The 18,358-nt window shown below is 48.0% G+C and overlaps 1 protein-coding gene across 2 annotated transcripts in view; it reads left to right on the top strand.

Moving 5' to 3' along the window:
• TOP6BL (TOP6B like initiator of meiotic double strand breaks) overlaps positions 1 to 18,358 on the top strand; it is a 1,011,792-nt gene that overhangs the window by 29,437 nt on the left and 963,997 nt on the right. The window lies entirely within an intron of this gene.

The following is an 18,358-nucleotide window of genomic DNA, read 5'->3' as shown; positions in this document are numbered from 1 at the left end:
CCCACAACAAAAATGTGGTCTAGATGTACACATAATTAGTCTACTACTCTTGCATACGTGCTTGTCAATTGCAAAGCACCCACCCACTTGCCAGCTCAACATGGGTAGCTAGTTGGGACCTGGCCACCCCTATCCAACTTCGCTTTGGCTAAAATGCACCCACTCATTTCAAACTCCTCTGTTCAATTTTCCCAAACCTTGGACTCTGGTCCACGTGAGGGCCTTGGCCTACGGTGCTTTGAGACAATACCAATGGGATGAAGGCGCTATACAAATTACATTACGCTTTCTCAGAATTGCAAGCAGAAGGAATGGTTGTAGGTTGTAACACAGAGAATCATTTTCTGGTTAATCATAGTTTTATTAACATTTAAAATTCTTAGCAATTTAATGTTTGTTGATAACTTTAGATAATATTCTACAGGGGTGGCCCCACACTCAGGTGATATTCCCTCCTACTAAGTGAGGATATATAATATGTACTTCAACAAAAGGAAGGAACACAAACAACGATCTGTATAAAACAGTTAATGTACCCTCAGATAGCAGAATCTCAAAACAGCCACTTAACAAATATGGGCTGCATTCTGTGTTCTATGTATTCAATAACAAACGGTAACAAAAAATATCATTTTTAATATATTATTCTCTTTCAAGCACAAGTAATACAAACATTTAAAAAAACATATACACATCACATAGTCATATACATGTTAAAATGATTCCATCTCACAGTATCGAAAGTTGCCAAATACTCGATCAACAAACACAACAATGGCAACTTAATTATTCTTATTCCCCATTGTGTAAACAAGCCAAACTTATATAAGTTTCTGTCCTCTATGTTACAGGTAACTGGACATTCATCAGGGGCAGAAGTAGTCCTGTGCTTCAGGGATGTGCAGTCATAATCTCGAAATCAATAATGTCGAAAAAAAAGTCGATTTCTTTTTTTATTTTTTTAGTTATATATTTTTTTTTTGGGGGTCCGGGAATAAAAAAATGGGTAAAACAAAAAAAAAAGAGGGGTTGAGGGGGGGGAACTCCCCCATTTCAAATAAAAAAGGTAATAAAAAATACATTATCTTTTTGTTTTCGCCATTTCTTTTTCTAGATTGACTTTCGACATTTTGACATTCGATTATGACTATAAACCTGCTTTTCTTCCTTTGCACACTGGATTTCATCGTTCCTGCACTGCTGATGCTCCCCTGAACTGGAAAACCTTACAAGTGTCCTTGTTGTGCCCCTCTCAGCACCATGTGGAGAACTGTAAGCATCACCATCACAGAGATCCATCTTCTTGCAGGACCCGCAGCAGTTGCTCCACATGTTGATACCTTTAACCATTCTTGATTAATATATATGTTTCCATGAACAGTTCATACCTTTACACCATTCTCCTTTAGAAAGTTTACAATATGTAAATTGGTTAGAATTCAGTGCATTGCCCCACTAATTGACAACTGAAAAAAGTCTACACAGGTTTCAGTTGGGTACCGTTTATAATTTATTGACTAAATATGATTGCGACCTGAAGAAGGAAAGGGGACTTTTGTCATAATACCATTGCTGGTAGCTCGTTGAAACTCATGTAAACGTTATGGTTAAAGCTAACAAAGCCATATTTTCTACAGTGACCGATGACCTCTGATATTTAGTATAACGCTCGTCATTCAGGTAACGATCTTGAGAAAATAATGAAGTTAGTGATTTTGATAAATTACTTCTGGGAACAATAATTTTGAATATTATATATGCACCCCTTAATACCGAATAGGTGGGTTGACTTCTTTTTCTTTAGCTCACCCACATACATCAACATACCCTCATAGACCTCATCTGTGCCAGTCTTTCTCGAGAAGAACCAAGGCCTAGATAATACTGCATCAAGATTGAACATTAACAAATAAAATAAAAGTGGAGCAGGGTGAGGGGGTGCTGCGCAGCAGCCAAGCAAGATGGCTGCTTAGCTCTGGAGCTCTACTCTGTGGCACAGAACTCCTGATCGCATTTGCAGAGAGGAATGTGTTAGCCGCTTTCTCTTTGCTGGGTACAGTGGCTTTCAGACGACTGCACCGATTGGCGACAGTCAGATCTCCTGCTGCCTGGGGCGATAGCCTGTGCAGAAGGTTGGGCCGGGCTGTACTGGTGAAAGTGGCCTCGGACCTCCTTTGTCCTATTCCAAGCTGAGGCTGCTGTGCCGGGCAGCGCTCTCCCCAGATGAGCTGTGGAGGGCTGGGTGAGTCGGGCTGCCCTCATCGGCGTGCGCCGTGGCAGCCTTCTGCTGCGGAAACAGGCCGCAGTGACTGCCTGCTGGAGCAGGTTTTGTGGCCCTGTGAACTCCAAGAGGCAAATGGGGGGGGGGGCATGGCTGTTTGGGATGCTGTGGCCTGAGCTTCGCTCTGGGTGGCGGTGGTGATTGCTGGTGTGGCCGCCACCTGCTGAGATCGCTGGAGCTCCGGAGGACCTGTGCACACAGTGAGGCAGGAAGACACTGGGCTCTGTGCCGGCTTGTGGCACCCTGGTTGCTCGTCTTTTATCTTTCCCTCCTTGCTCCATGCCCAGTCGGGCAGAAGTGAATCTACTGCTGCTCCATTGCATGGAGCAATACACGCATCCATCTATTGAGTTCTTTGGCACAGTGGACAGTTTGAATAATACCCCTGGTGTTGCTGCAGGTCTCGGGCCCTGTGGAAGGTGGGACTTGCTGGGAAGCCACTGCCCTGGGCTAACTTGATTGTGTGGCTTGTTGTGGTCGCAGGACCCACTTCACTGCCGGGCTGGTGGTCCTACAACATATTGACAAGCTGTGCTGCATGGTAGCACAAGTGGGGACACCCTGGCTTAAACTCTGGGGCTGTTTGTTCTCACACGTTGCCTCCCTATTTCTATTAGGTTGTTGGGAGATCTGACCAGGGTGTAGGAGGGGGCAAGAAGGCTAGAGCAATGGACAAATTCACGAAGTCATTTCCCCCCCCCATAGGGAGGGGAATGCAGCACCCCAGACTGCAGGTGACCCAGAACAGGCGGGGAGCGCCCCCTCCTCTGAACTGCACCAAATGTTTGTCACGATGACTAAAGGGTTCGCAGTTGTAAATTAGAAACTTGATGACCTCACACTAAATGTTACCACCTTCAGGGCACAGCTTGCAAAAAAAAAGTCCAGGGGATCAATGAGACCGAGGAGCGAATTGGGGTGACAGGATAATACACGTGACCTACAATCAAATGTCAATGCTCTGTCAAAAGATATGAAATATGTCAAAGACAAACACAATGCCCTTGAATGTTGCTCCCATAGGAACAATGTGAGAATAGTCAGAGTCCCAGAGAATGCCCTTATGGGAAGCATGGAGCAGGCGGTAGAGCGGTTGCTCAGAGAACTACTGGGGGAGCCACAATTGTCACCTTCACTGTAGAAAGGGCCCATCGAGCTTTGACCCAAAAGCCGGGTGACTTCCCGAGGCCAATAAAATTCAACATTCTGAGTTACCACGAGAGGGACTTGCTTCTGAAACTGGCGAGAGACAAGAAAGCGCTCCGGATGGGCTCCCAAGTTATCCAGATTTTCCTGGACTTCTGCGTGGCGTTTCAAATTGAGCACCGTCAGTTCCTGGGGGTGAAAAAGATGCTGCAGGAGGTCAATATTCAATACGCGATGCTATTTCCAGCCAGATTGCATTTTCAATTCCAGGGCAAGATGTACTTTTTCACGGTCCCGGAAGAGACTGAAGTTCATAAAGGCCAAAATACTTCTGGAGCAGTCCTCTGCTGCGCCCACGGAGGACACTGACAATAATACCACCTAAGGTTCAGTGAGATGGTAATCGTTATGTATGTGTTGATGGCATTGGACCGATTTATCAACGCTACTGTGCAATATGTATCTTGTTAAAGACTCACATGGTAGTGCCTGGAGTGGCAACTCTATGCCCCAGTTGCAATGGCTTTTTGTTTTTTACAGTTGGGAACCAGGCCTGATGATGAGGCTATGTTGGGGTGGGATGGGGGGGGGGTTGGGAGGGTATTGTTTACACTGCTGTTTGGGGGAGGCAGTGAAGGTTGGTGGGGAGGGGTTGGGTTTGGTGTGAGGCAGAGCAGTTGGGTGAGAAGTGTGGGGGTTTGGGTGGGTGGCTTAGGGGGTTGTTGGGGATGGAAGTGGGGGGGTGAAAATGTTTCAGAAATGTTTTGGCAGACAGAGGTACATAATACTATAGTAAGGGTTGTGGGTTCTTGGCAGTGTGGGCCCATGGGGCTGGTGCACCCGGAGGTGGGGGGCGGGGGGACATGACTTTAGGGTAAGGTGATGTTGATTAATGCGAGGAGCTGGAATATCAGGGACGTGGGGAACCACACCAAAACAAGAGGAATTATTGCATACGTTAATAGGCACAATGTCAATGGGCCTCATTACGAGATTCGCGGAACGGGTTAAGGGGCTCCACTAATGGAACAAAACTGTTCTGCGAAATTACGAGGTCCCCTCGCGGGACCCGGTAAGGACGTCTGGTAAAACCAGGCGTTGTTATCGGGTCCCGCTAGGGTTAGAGGGCGCTAACAACGGGCCGGTCGTAATTGGCCCGTTGTTGGCTCCCTCTCCCATTCCATTGAGCCCTATGGGGGCTCAGATGGGAATGGGGAAGGTCTGGGCCCGGGTTCCTAGAGGGAGGAATTACCGGGCCCTCCGAACTCAGAATGGCCTGGTAATTCCCCATTCTGGGAACCCGGTAAAGGAGCCCAGTTTGGCGGTAGCCATGGAGCTAATAGCTGGGCCCTCGTAATGAGGCCCAATGTCTTGTTCCTCCAGAAAAGCATTGCCACAGCTGGCGTCAGCGGGAGCATAACGGCATCATGGGGGGGAAAATGGGTACTTCACCTCCTACTCGACCCAGTCCTGGGGGGCTTATGACCCTCATTCATAAACCACTTATATTTAGCAGGAGAAATTCACATATTGATCCTTTATGTGATGTAATTGGCCATTATGTGATTGTACATGGCGTCCTCGAAGGCATGGAGATACTCCTAGTTAACACATACGGGCCGAACATAGACTCCCCTGAGTTCCACACCAATGTTGCAGGTATTCTATCTACATATCTGGGGTACCGCTTCTGTGGGAGTGACATGAACCTCATCTTGGACCAGACTATGGACTGGAAGGGTACGGGTCCTAAGCCCCTGTCTAGGGCTGCATAATCCTTGCTGGGCCAGATGGATATATTAGCCATCCGAGATGTATGGCACCTGTTGCTTCTGCAGACCCGTGGCTACACCTCGTACTCCACAGTGCATGAAATGGCATCAAGTATCAATGTATTCTTGCTTTCACACTCACTCATGGGGAACGTTGTAGCTGTGGATATTTTCCTGCGTACACTCAGATCATTCCCCAATAATGGTATGCCTGGTGGTGGGTAGGAGGGATTCCCAGGGTAGGGTGTGGAAATTTAAATCGGAAGCGTTACAGGACATAGTGTTTAAGGCTGACCTAGAATCCGATATAGAGATCTTCTTCCTGCGCAATACCACAGGCGCTAAATCCCACGGCACAAGGTGGCTAGCGTTTAAAGTATTCATTAGAGGGATGGCAATTTCTAGAGAATTTGGGGTCCGTAAAACTATCCAGTGAGACCTGCAAGCATGTGAAGACAAATGAAAGGCACTAGAGTGCGTACGCTGCAGCGCCTACCCCGTAACTGCTGGCACGTATACGCACTACCCTGGAACCGTTCCGAGATCATGCACTGATGAAAAGAAGGTATTTCTCTCAGCTGATAGCCGCTGAGAAATATGGAGAGGGGGACCGGCCGGGGAGGACACTGGCCTGAAGTGTGCTGCGAGTGGGGATCCACGTAAATTGATTTGTCCTGGACGCACAGGGGGATAGTAAATGGACGGATCAAGATATCCTTGGGGTGTTTCAAAGTTTTTATGCAACATTGTACGAGGCTGGTCAGTAACATGGGTAACAAGCAATACACTCATTGCTTGAAGATATCCCTCTGTCACGGCTGTATGAGACTGTCACCGACCAAATCAATATGCCACTTAGTTAGGGAAATAATGGCCGTTATCAGACACCTCCCGAAATGCAAAGCCACGGGCCCAGATGGGTAGACTGCTGAGTTTTATAGGGAGTATGGTGCGGTACTGGCCCCCCATCTCTTAAAAGTCTGGGAGGAGTCTTTGGAGAACTTGCTTCTCCCTGAATCACTGCGTGAAGCCACAATAACTGTGCTGCTCAAACCGGATAAGCCTAGCAACATCTGTGGGTCGTCTAGACCCCTGTCACTCATGAATGTTGATACTAAAATGTATGTAAAAGCACTGGCAAACCGCTTGCTCCCATTGATGCCATACCTGATCCATAAGGACCAGGCCGGTTTCATCCCTGGCAGATAAATGACCCTTAACACCAGCTGTTTATTTAATGTCATAGTGAGGCTGGCCCCTGAAGCTTCTGCAGCAGCAATGACGGTAGATGTGCAGAAAGCGTTTGATATGGTGTCATGGGAGTATCTCTTTACCATATTTGCGAAGACAAGGATTGGCTCTACTATGCTTTGCTATATTTAAACTTCTATATACTTGATCGGTGGCCAGGGTGTTGGTGAACTCCCAAGTCTCTGAACAATTTGTCCTTGTTAGAGGCACCACCAGGGATGTCCCCTATCTTTGCTTTTGTGCGCCGTAGCCATTCAGCCAATGGCGGATTTAGTTTGATGACGCCACAGGAAGCGAGGGATACGGCTGAAGGGACCTCCAGAGATAATCTCACTAAATGCAGACAATGTATTACTCTGTCAGAGATCCGTTAGTCAGTTTGGACCCAATTATGCGTGATATCACACGTGCTGGTGAGTACTCTGGCTTTGTAGTAAATTATACTAAAGCTGAGATTTTCCTATTGGCAGCTGCCACAGGAGAACCGCTTGGTGACTTTCCTCGGCGATGGGCGCCCAGTCAGATTAAATAGTTAGGGCTTACTATATCTAGGGATAGGAGCATGCTCCTGCGGGACGACTACATTGCTCAGGAGCGATATGTGGAGGAGAGAATAACTAGATGGACAGTGGCCCCCATCTCACCAGCGGGCCCTTGTTAAAATGGTATTATTGCCTTAACTGTTGTATATTTTTGTCAGAGATTCCCTCTGGCCAGGCAAATCTTTTTTTTTTTTGCAAGAATTCATGGGTCTCTCATAATGTCTGTGGCACGCAGTGCCGTCCGAAAGAAATGGTTGAAAATGACACTGCCATACGACGGGGATGGGTTTGCAGCACCGCATTTAGAGATGTATTGGCTGGCATCCAAGGCACAGTTTGCAACATATTGGTATGAAAATGGGCAGGCCCTGACAACATGTTAAATTAGAGAGCTCGGCGGCAGGCGAGTCAGACGTTAGGACACTGCTGCTTGATGTAAAATACAGAGACGACTGCACATACGACCCAGTTCTCAGTACAGTCACTGCATGGTGCGCTATCTATGCGAAAATAGGAGTGACACATTGATATTATAGGTGGCACTTTGTGGAGGTTCCCAGGCTTTACCCCTACATGGGATAGATCAGTTATTGCACACTGGGAGCGGTCGGGATATAGGACTTTGGGTGACATGTTGCCGCAGGGCAAGTTTATCACACCGCAAACGTGGAGGCAGGAACATAAATGCACAGCTCTGGAAAGGGTACAATATTATAGGCTGTGTGCACCGGTCAGTGCTTGGAGGTTGGGGGGGGGGGGGAGATTACCCTACCAAGCCTCCCTGAGGATAACTTCTTTGTATAGATCACCAACTCTGGGGGTGGGCGTAGTCTACTGGCCACATTATGTAAAATCATAATGAACAAAATAGACTGACGAAATCCCAGTTTAAGGCACCGATAGGTGGATGACTTGGGTGTTGACCTATCAGACGGTCACTGAAAGCAGATATGTTCTTATACAAAAACTTTATCACTAAACTCCAGATTCAAACTAGTGCAACATAAGATTCTTAACAGACGGTATTACACGCCTGATAGGATTGGCAAAATGTACCAGTTGACTGACAGTGCATGCCCAAGGTGTCACTTTGATAAAGCTGACCACTTGCACATGCTCTGGAGTTGCGATCGTCTATGTGAATTTTGGGAGTCTGTGCTTAATACCCTGTCTGCAGTGTTGGGGTTACCTGTTGCACGCTCGCCCATGGGGGAACTATTTGGTCTGTGGACCGACACCCTGTGAAACGGACGAGAGCTTTTATTAACATGGGATGCATGGTGGCCAAGCAGTGTATCTTGCAGAGGTGGAAGGACAAAGCCCCGCCACGGACTAAGGAGTGGTTGGCCGATTTGACATGGGCTGAGAATGCTGAGGAGGCCTATATTGGGACATTGCCGACTACATCCAGGCCTAAGGACATATGGGGGGAATTTCCGTGCATACCTGGCCAATCAACCTCCAGACTGTGGGCAAGAATTTAAACATTGAAGCAATAATTTAGATGGAGGACCCACCAGGCCTCTGGGTTGGGGGGTAGGGGGGAAAGACTGTATAGAAACCAACTTTTTTTTTTTTAAACAATTTTTATTATTTTACAAGCACACCAAACATAGTAACTTTTTAGGACATACATGATCAGTGTCAAAACATCACGTTATACAGTGTTGTTTTCTGTCATCCCCCCCACCCTCCGCCGAAAAATCGAGCCATCTCATCCACATCTACATGAGCATTTTCAGGAATCTGCGCTTATTGACTCATCTGGGTCTTCTGTATCCTGATTGACCTGGTGGGGGTTTGCCATCAAGGTCACCAGCTGCCTCCAGGCTATCAGGGGGCCCACTTCCTCTTCTCCCCCCTTGTTGACCGCTTCAAACCATACCGCGGTTTCTGCTTCCGCCCATCTCAAGAGGTCCGCCCACCATATCTCCACTCTGGGTCTGTGGGCCGCTTTCCAACACATTGCGAATCTGCATTTGGCCAAAATGTAGGCCAGGTCTTTCATCTTACTGGTATGCTTGGAATGACTTGGCCTGGGGAAGTTCCCAAGCATGCAAGCCCAAGCAGACTCTACATCCAGTACCACTCCCCCACCAGCCATTTTCGTCTTTATTTCCTCCCAGAATCTATGCACCTCAGGGCAAGCCCAGAACATGTGCAATAGTCCTGCCTCCTCCTCCCCGCACATGGGGAATTTTTGTACAGCCGAGCCTCCAAACCTAGCTATTCTACTGGGAGTCAGATAAGCTCTATGGGTGACATACAACTGAATCTGCTGGAGTCTCGCATTCTGGGACACCTTTTTATGGTACCTCTGGGCTCTATCCCACTGTCCCTCTGTCATGGGTTCCCCCACCTCTTCCTCCCAGTCCCACCTCAATTGGAACAGCTCCTTCCCCTCCTTCGCCCTCAGGAGCTCATATATCCTAGATATTTCGTGCCCACCCTCCGAGACATCATACTTCGTTTCTAGGGAGGCATCAGGTTCTTTCTCTAGCACAGTCTCAGGCCAATTCTCTCACACCCGTTTCATGAGCCTAGTATAAGTAATGAATTGGCCTCTATGCACCCCTGTCTCCTCCTGCAGCCTCTGGAATCCCAACACCTCCCCCTCCTGCCATATGTCTGCAAGGGTGGCCAATCCCACTGGTTCCCAGTATCTACGGATCGCTTCAAACAATTGGGAGTCGTCCCCGCATAGCACCGCCAGCGGGACCTGCTGAGAAAGCGAATCTGGGTCACCCACCGTTTTCCATGTCCTGCGCCAGACTTCCCAGCCCAGCTTCAATAGTCTCCCCATCCTCGCTATTTTCGTTATATGTAGCCACACTGTCTCCCTCAAAAAGTAAGGAGCTAATTCACCTTGCAAAAGCCTAGCTTCTGCCGAGTCTTCCGCAGACAACCACCTAGCCACATAGAAAAGCTGTCCCGCTAGGTAATACAGCTCGAAATTCGGTAGGTTTATGCCCCCCTTATCACATGTGTTCTGTAGTTTCCACAGGGCCACCCTATTCCTGGTGATGCCCCATATGAAGCCCCTGCACATGCTATGAAGTTTGACAAAAAAGAGTCTAGTACGGGACATTTACTAAAAAGTGCAAGAGTCTGGGCAGGACCACCATTTTGAGTAGAGCTGCTCTTCCCATCATGGGTAGGAGTAATCTAAACCAGAACACCTTGCTAGTCTTAACTCCCTCTATCCTTTTCTCTGTGTTATGTTTGTGTTCTGTCTTTATTTTGTGGTAAACATTTACTCCCAGATACCTAAATGTCACGGTCTGCCAGGGTATCTGCAAGATGGGCAGCCTCCCCAGTGGGGTACTCTTGTACCTTCCCAGGGGGAACAAACTAATATGCCCAAGAGGGTGGCGTAACGATCCATTACCTCCAACACAAATTGCAGGTTCTCCTCCGGGTGGCACAAGTAGAGGAGCACATCATCTGCATACAATGATATCGGGTGTGTGCCTCCTGTCGTGCGGATCCCCACCTCCCCATATTGTTGCCGCAGGCATATTGCCAGCGGCTCTAATGCCAAGATGTATAACATGGGTGACCAGGGGCATCCCTGTCTGGTCCCCCTGCTAAGTTGCCATTTATCTGATATTGTGGTTCCGCTTTTAAATCTAGCCATCGGGGTACTATATAGCATCTAATATATCCTGGCCCTATCCCTTATCCTTTCAGGGTCGCTTTCAACCACGGCCACCGCACTGAATCAAAAGCTTTGACCGCGTCCACCGACACGATCGCCAGCTCGCCCGTCTTCCTTAGTTTGATCAATGATATGGTGTAGCCTCCTGTGGTTGTCTGTGATATTTCTACCGGGGACATAACCCGTTTGGTCTGGGTGTATCAGCTTGCCAATTACCCTCTTTAACCTATTGGCCAGCACGGCCGTGAGTATCTTGCTATCCTGATTGAGCATAGACAAGGGCCTATAGGATCCGCATTCCGCATCTAGTTTGCCTGGTTTTAGGAGCGGGATGATCACCGCCTCACAGAGGGATGCCGGCAGTTCCCCCTGCTCATATAGGCCTCATTAAACATGGCCCGCAGTGGCTGGAGTAGCTCCTGCATATACGTTTTATAAAACTCGCTGGGTAACCCATCCCACCCGGGCGCTTTACATGTAGGCAGGTGTTGGATCACCGCCTCCAGTTCGTCCACTGTGATGGGGGCGTCTAGGTCTGCTTGTTCTAGATCATCCAAGGTGGGCAGTCATATATCCTCTATCGTATCCAAAATTTCTTGGCTCATATCCCCTCCTGTGTCTTCATATAATCGTCTGTAATACTTGAGGAACTAATCATTTACCCTCTCCTGGGTATTATAGATTTGACCTTCCGCGTCCCTGACCTCTGATAACTGAGCGGGGGGGGTCTCATTCTTGTATAACCAGGCCAATAACATACTCAGCTTATCCCCCCCTGCATGCAGCCTCTGTGTATTTCTTATAGTTTAGTTTACATAATCTGTCCCAAAGTTCACTACAAGCTAGCTGTAAATCCTTTATTTTAGCACTGTTCGCACGAGTGGTCCCCTCATTTTGTATCAAGCCCTCTAGTTCTCTCTCCGTCTCTTGCAGTTCCCGCTCGATACCCCCTTGGAGCCCTTTGGATTTAGATATAGCTACTCCCCGCACCACTACATTAAATGCCTCCCAAACTGTCCCTACAGAACGCACACTGCCCGTGTTAATTTCAAAGTATTCCTCGATGGCGTCCCTCAAATCCTCTCGAAAGCCTGTATCCTGTAGAGCCTCAGTTCTGAGCCTCCACGTCGGGATCCGCGCTCTGGGGGGTTGATGTCGCCACTCTATGACCAAAGGCGAATGGTCAGAGAGTACCCGGGCCTTGTATTCCGCCCCCACGATTTCACCTACTATCCCGGCAGATGCAAACACGTAATCCAGCCTTGTGTGCAGGTCATGTGGCGCTGCATAATGCGAGTATTGCCTATCCATTGGTTGTAGCCTTCTCCACACATCCTCCAGGCCGAGGTCCATCAACCGTGTCCTCAGCGCTTTAGCTGCTGGCACCGGCTTTTCTGATTTGTCATCTGACCTATCTAACCTGGGGTTCAGAGTGCAATTAAAGTCCCCTCGCACACCATCGCGCCACCCACCAGGGGGCTAATTTTACTATATAAAGAACTTATATATGCCGTTGTATCATGGTTAGGGGCATACAAATTTATGATATTCACTTCTCTGTTCTCCAGGAGTCCTGCCACCACCACCATTCCGCCTTCTGTGTCTATTGTTGAGCTAAGCAGCTGAAATGGCACATGCGGTGCCACCCATGTAATCACCCCTCTTGCATATGCCGAGTATGTGGCCCCTATGACATTACTCCTCCATTTTCTCCAAATCACCTCCAACTTCTCCTTAGTGAGGTTGGTTTCCTGTAGCAGAGCGAGGTTGTGAACCTTAGTGAGGTTGGTTTCCTGTCTCAATCCGCATCCTCTTTAGGTACATCATCACCTTGTTACGTTTGAGATAGCTATTTAGGCCCCGCACATTCCAGGTCACAATTCTGAGATTACCCGCTGCCATTGATTTGTTCGACATTTCCATGTAGGCTCATACACAGACTAAAACTAAAACTCCCCAAAACTATGTACACCACAAACTTCCCCCTACCCCACTGCACACAACCCCTCCCCCTCCCTACCAATCCCCAACAAATGCCCAGCTCCATCCCTGGATCGCAGGTCCACCCGCGTCTGGTCCTGCCTCGCGAGCCGAGGACTAGGACCCTGCGGGGCGTCGCCAAACTAACCGTGACCTAACTAAGCGAGATGCTATGGGGTTCGAGGGGTGTCTCCCAAGAGCTCCAGCTTGTTTGCTTCTAGCGGGTCTTGCAGGCCAATATTTCTACTACACATTCCCCACAAATTTATTTAGCACTATACTCTAGTCCCAGTGTCTTGTGCTGTGTCACCGAGATGACACAGCTGCATGTTACTCATCTTCCGCAGCTTCTGTCTGGATCCCCGGTTCCTGGGGGCGACCCTGCATATCCAGCCAGTCCATAGCATCCTCCGGCGTCTCGAAAAACAGGGTTTTGTTCTTGTGGAACACTTTCAATTTGGCCGGATAAAGCAGCATATATCTGTGGCCAGCCTCTTTCAATCTCCTTTTCACCGATCCAAAGTTCATCCTGCTGCGTTGTACGTGCAAAGCGTAATCTGGGTACGCTGTGATTTTCGCTGGCCCCCTTTCAATCGTACCTCCCTTTCGGAAGAATTCAAGTAACTTCTCTCGATCCCAGTAATTTAGTATTTTTGCGATCAGTGGCTGCGGGGGGTTTCCCGGGGGTGGCCTCCTCGTTAATGCCCGGTGTGCCCTTTCGACCGCAAACCCCTGTGTCAGTGCACCACCAGCTATTTCCTGCAAGAGCATGGACTCTACATATTCCGTCGGGTTAGGCCCTTCCATTCCTTCCGGCAATACGAATGTTATTGCGTCTGACGCGCCCTTCTGCCTCCTCTGCCCTGTTCTCCAGGTTACCCACGCGCTGCACCAGGGCATGAAGTTCTGATCCGTGGGCGGCGCATGCTGCCGTATTTGGGGCCATCTCCTTTTCCAGGTTTCCGGTGCACTCCGCAAGTGTCCTTGCGTCCTGTCTCAGCAGGTTAACTTCTTCCTGGACCACTCCGATCTTGAGGTCCATTCCTACTTTTAGGTCCTTCATTGCCAGGTCCAATTTAGTCTCCCAGGCAATCTTCAAGTCCGCTATTGCTGCCAGCACCTCCTGGATCATGCCCGGTGTCTCCGCTGCTGCCGTGGCGGCGTTGTCTGTGCCTTTGGCCCCCTCCGCCCCTGGAGGTGTCCTGGCGTAGGTCTCCAGCGTGGGCTGCTTGGTCCTTGGTCTGACGATTTTGTTGGGCACTGTGTTGTGCTGCACGGACATGTATCGGCGGTGCCAACCCACTAGGAGCTCCAACGTGGCGTCAAACCACTCTCAGCATTCAAGGGCTGCTTTTAATCGTGTTCTGGTATATCCCTGTTGTACGCCGCCCTCCTAGAATGGGCTGTGTCCTCCCCTGTATCTGCACCCATGCGGTATTGTTCATCCAGCCCCTGCCGTATCTCCTTGAGTAGCCAGTGGTTAGGTGTGCGCACTGACCCTGTGGTCCTCAACTTTAGCCCTCCGCTGGCATCAGGGCACACCAGCCTTCAATCTTGCCCTGGGTGCCTTCTCGTGGCACCCAGACATTTGTGAATGGGTCCAGTAGGGGGACAGCCCCCTTATGTCCTCCGGGCACCTATTCAAATCTCCCCCCGCAAACACATCTCATGTCGGCTATCTCCTCAGCATGTATGCCAGAGTTGGTGTGCTGTGCAGGGGCCTGTGCTTTTCGGGGCTTGCTCTCTTGTGCCCTTGTGCTCTTCGGCCCCTTCCTGGGCCACTTGTGACTGTTTATAGTCACCCGCGTGCACTCTGTGGTTGGGCACTTCCAAAGTTTCAAGTCGGCCCCCCCCTGCTGGCCCGTGCCTGCTACAGCCTCCGCTTCAGGGCTTTTGGGTCCAGCACAAGCCCCTCCGTGTACGGGGTCTCGTGGGGGTGGACGCATTATGCGCTGCCCTCTCCTGGGCCCCGCAGCGCCAAGTCTTCGTGCCGCCGGGATTCCGCCTGTGCAGCGGAGTGCGCGCTGAGCCGCCGCTCCTCAATGCCGGCGGCGTCCCCAAGATCTCGCCACTCGGGCTCTCCTTAGCCCCGGATATCCGGGGCCGTGCTGTTCTTCGCCGCGCATCCACCCGCCACAGATCACAGCATCTGCACCCGGGTCCGGGCAGGTCCGCCGCCAGGGACCTCGCTTCGGCTCCCCCGCCGGGCTCAGGTAGCCGCCCAGTGCGCCTCTCACAGCCCGATGCTTCACGCGGCTGCAGTGCGTCCCACAGATCGAGGCGGCAGCATCTCATCCCTTGTGGGCCAGTCTCTGTCAGCAATTCCACAATGAGGCAGACACAAGATCCGCTCTTTGACGGCTGCGTGGTCATTTTATGACCCTTTGTCTGCCGCCGGCCATCTTGTCCGTCTCTATATGCTAGGCCTCAAGGCTATCGCGGACCGCTGCATCTACCTCATACAGCCACCGGGACCCGTTTTCTGATGCCCATTGCGAACACCAGCTCTTCATAGGTCGGTGGGTGTGCTGGTAACCTTCTTAAATCCCTGCAAGCATCACATTTTCCCGCAGGATCGATGTCGGATCGAGGAGCTCCTCCAGAGCACGTCCTACTACGTGGCCATCAAGCCACACCCTGTAGAAAACAACTTTTATGGGAATTACCTGAGTGTGTATATTGCTCATGTTTTTGTTCCCCATAGACCACTGCTGTAAAGGTGATATGTTCATTTCTCCTTTTCAGGATGCTGTACTCGGTGACTACCAAGCTTAAATAAAGTTTAAAAAAAACAAATTAAATAAAAGTGGGTCCAACACAGTGTTTGCATAGTCTGACTATGTTGGATCATAGTTAAAGATGTTTATTAAAAATAAAAGCAAAACTGCCTATCTAGCCCTATTGCTCCCAGGGAAGTTCCCTACCTAACAAAACTAAAGCTAAGGGTCCACGTCAAGTCCAAAGTAAAATTCTTCTGTCCAGATCCTAACCAATAACTGGCCCTACCACTTTAGAAAACGCCTAACTAAAGGAAAAAGTGTGGGTTTCTGCCTGGCCCAACTTGTAGTAGACTTGCTCTCAGTTTAGTACACAATGGTATAGTTTTCAGTCTTCTAGAGTCACTTGGTAGAAATTATAATTGTCTTCAGTATGGGTTTCACTCTTCCCCCTTTATAAAGAAAACTGTACTTTTCTCAGGTTTTATTTCAAATGTCTTCGGGATTACTTGACAAGGCACTTCTGTCTCCCACCTTCATGGTTGTAGACCGGTGTTTCACAATTTATTTAATAGCCTATTTTGCTATTTCAGCCTGCATATACAAAGTTTGTATCCTTTCACCTCTGCTTTAGTGGGGCTGTGTGCCCGTTAGCTTCTCTTTCATTCTCGTACTTTTGGCACCTATTCCAGTCATGACATACAATGTTTGTATCTCTTTCACTGTTTTCCGTATCTGCGTCGGTTTTGGTTCTCCGTGTAACCAATCATTATAGGACTTGCAGGTGTCCACATATCGCTAGCGTCTGTGTTCTGGTTGGTACTGCTTTCAGCTGATTAGGTGCATAGGTTAATGAGCACCAATCCCACCACTGCTCTTCAGTGGCCACGCCACCAGAGAAGACGGTTGTTTTCCCATCAAGTCTCGTTCCCTGACCGGAGACGCTTGCTCGGTCAAGGTGCCTGCAGCGAGCAGGTTTCTCTCTGTTCATGCCACCGCTGGCTCTGTGGCTCCTCGTGGCTCCGCCCATCCAGGATCTTGTTGCTACAGAAGCTCGCCCCTGACATTTGCAAATGCGACTCACGGTTAGTAAACCGCCATCCTGTGATAATCTTATCCATTGATCCATCACCCTAAATTCATATGCCCTCGTGGCAGTAACTCAGATCACCCGCCCCTCATGTTTACATCGACATGTCAAACCGATATGATCCACCTCTTCTCATGACGTTGGTGCACAGCATAGTTAAACGTACCCCGTCCTCAACAACGGCATCACATTACCTAACGCAAGACACAGAAGATCAACACTCATGCCCAAAGTAAATGTTTACTCTTTTCGCAAAAACAGAAAATGTTGTACACTTTTCAATAAATACTCCTAGTTGAGAATTTACCAAGTCTTTATATTTCTTTAATTCAATGGGAAGAAAATGAAATACAACCAACAAAACATTCATACCTTTTGAACACACAATTGGTGGAAGAACACAATAGCCATAGTTCGAATGTTCAGGTCGACTGTCACATTCCATGCAATCTTTGTGATTCTGTCCATTGATGGCCAGTACTTGAATTGTAAGTCAAAATATCTATTTATCGAAGCATATGGTGTTTTGGTGGAGAGAAAAATAAGTTTTGTTACACATCGACAAGAAAACATTGATATCCACATATCTTCATTGAGTAAACTCTGGCATGTTTGTTAGGATGACGGGCACCGCAAATGGGCATACTTGGGCGATTTGATCGTCCCAGAAGATAGTAATCCTTGTTCCGTCTGTGATGGTGGAATTCCAATTCTGATTAAAGAACCCATTGACGGGCAGATGGTTGTCTTGACATACGCACATCCTGATGCTTTAACTATGTAAATTAGAGAAATGGAAAATTTATTTTAGTACCCATTGGCAAAATTAAGTAACACATTTCACAAAAAAATTACTTTCTCTGTATACATTATACATCAATTAAAAAAATTAGCTTTCTTCGCGGCAGCTCCAATATCTGTGTGGTACTCTGTTTCTCGTCAAGCACACATTTGCATAAATATTATATTATAATACTGTCAATTTTGCTTACAAGATTTGTAGCCTTTCTATATTCGCAATGTAAATGAAGCTTGTCCTTGTTCAACAGCTCTTATGAATAGAAACTTGATTTTCGTCCGTTCAGTTTCTTTCAATTGCATCTTATCTTTTCTTTGATGTTACCTGATACGTTTTATCCTTGCAATTTTTAGTACAAGAGTTTTAGGGACAAATTACAAAGCGACTATGTATTGTGTGCTCAAATTTCCAAGGTCATGCTAGGTTTCGTTTATTTGCTTTAACGCAGAATATTTTTTGTACTCTTCAAAATCACATTTTGTTTCAACGTTACTATAAATATACATATTCTTAGTCAAACCAAGTTTTATTGTTTTAAGAAACAAGATTACATACGCAAGCGCGAGTGTTCTGGTTTTACATCCGTAAGCCACTTTTACAATCGAAATATATTACTTTTCGCTGTCAATTTAATTTGGATAAAATGAATAAAAACATTTTTAAAAACCCATTTGAAACAGTGTCCTATAGTAAAAACTAGAATTAATAAATAAAACTTGCACCTATGAAGGTGTTATCTTGAGAAGAGAAGCCCAGGACAAACCCCAAGAAAAGAGTTATGCTACTTGGAGAGCCGTGAACTGCGATAAAGTGACTTTCTAATTACCAGAGGAAATGTAGGGGAAGGGAAACCCCTTTTCCTGGTGGAACTATATTTCTTTATTTTCTGCAACTTACATTTTCATGTTTTTTTTTTTCCTGAAGAAGAGGAAGAAAAGCAACCGCCTTCCTCTCAGCCTTGTTAACTTTGCAAAAACCAGAAGGAAAAGGGTGAGTCTGGGACTCGCACCAAGTGAGTACACCAAGAGAACTGCAAATCTGGGATTTGCATCCATAATGAACTGTATAAGAAAACCTGGCAGGAGAGTATACAAATCTGGGACCCGCACCCAAGTTGTGTTG

The sequence above is a fragment of the Ambystoma mexicanum genome, chromosome 2p, assembly GCF_040938575.1.
Source record: "Ambystoma mexicanum isolate Mex_15411 chromosome 2p, UKY_AmexF1_1, whole genome shotgun sequence".
NCBI lineage: Eukaryota > Metazoa > Chordata > Amphibia > Caudata > Ambystomatidae > Ambystoma > Ambystoma mexicanum.
This window is presented reverse-complemented; position numbering and strand designations above follow the sequence as displayed.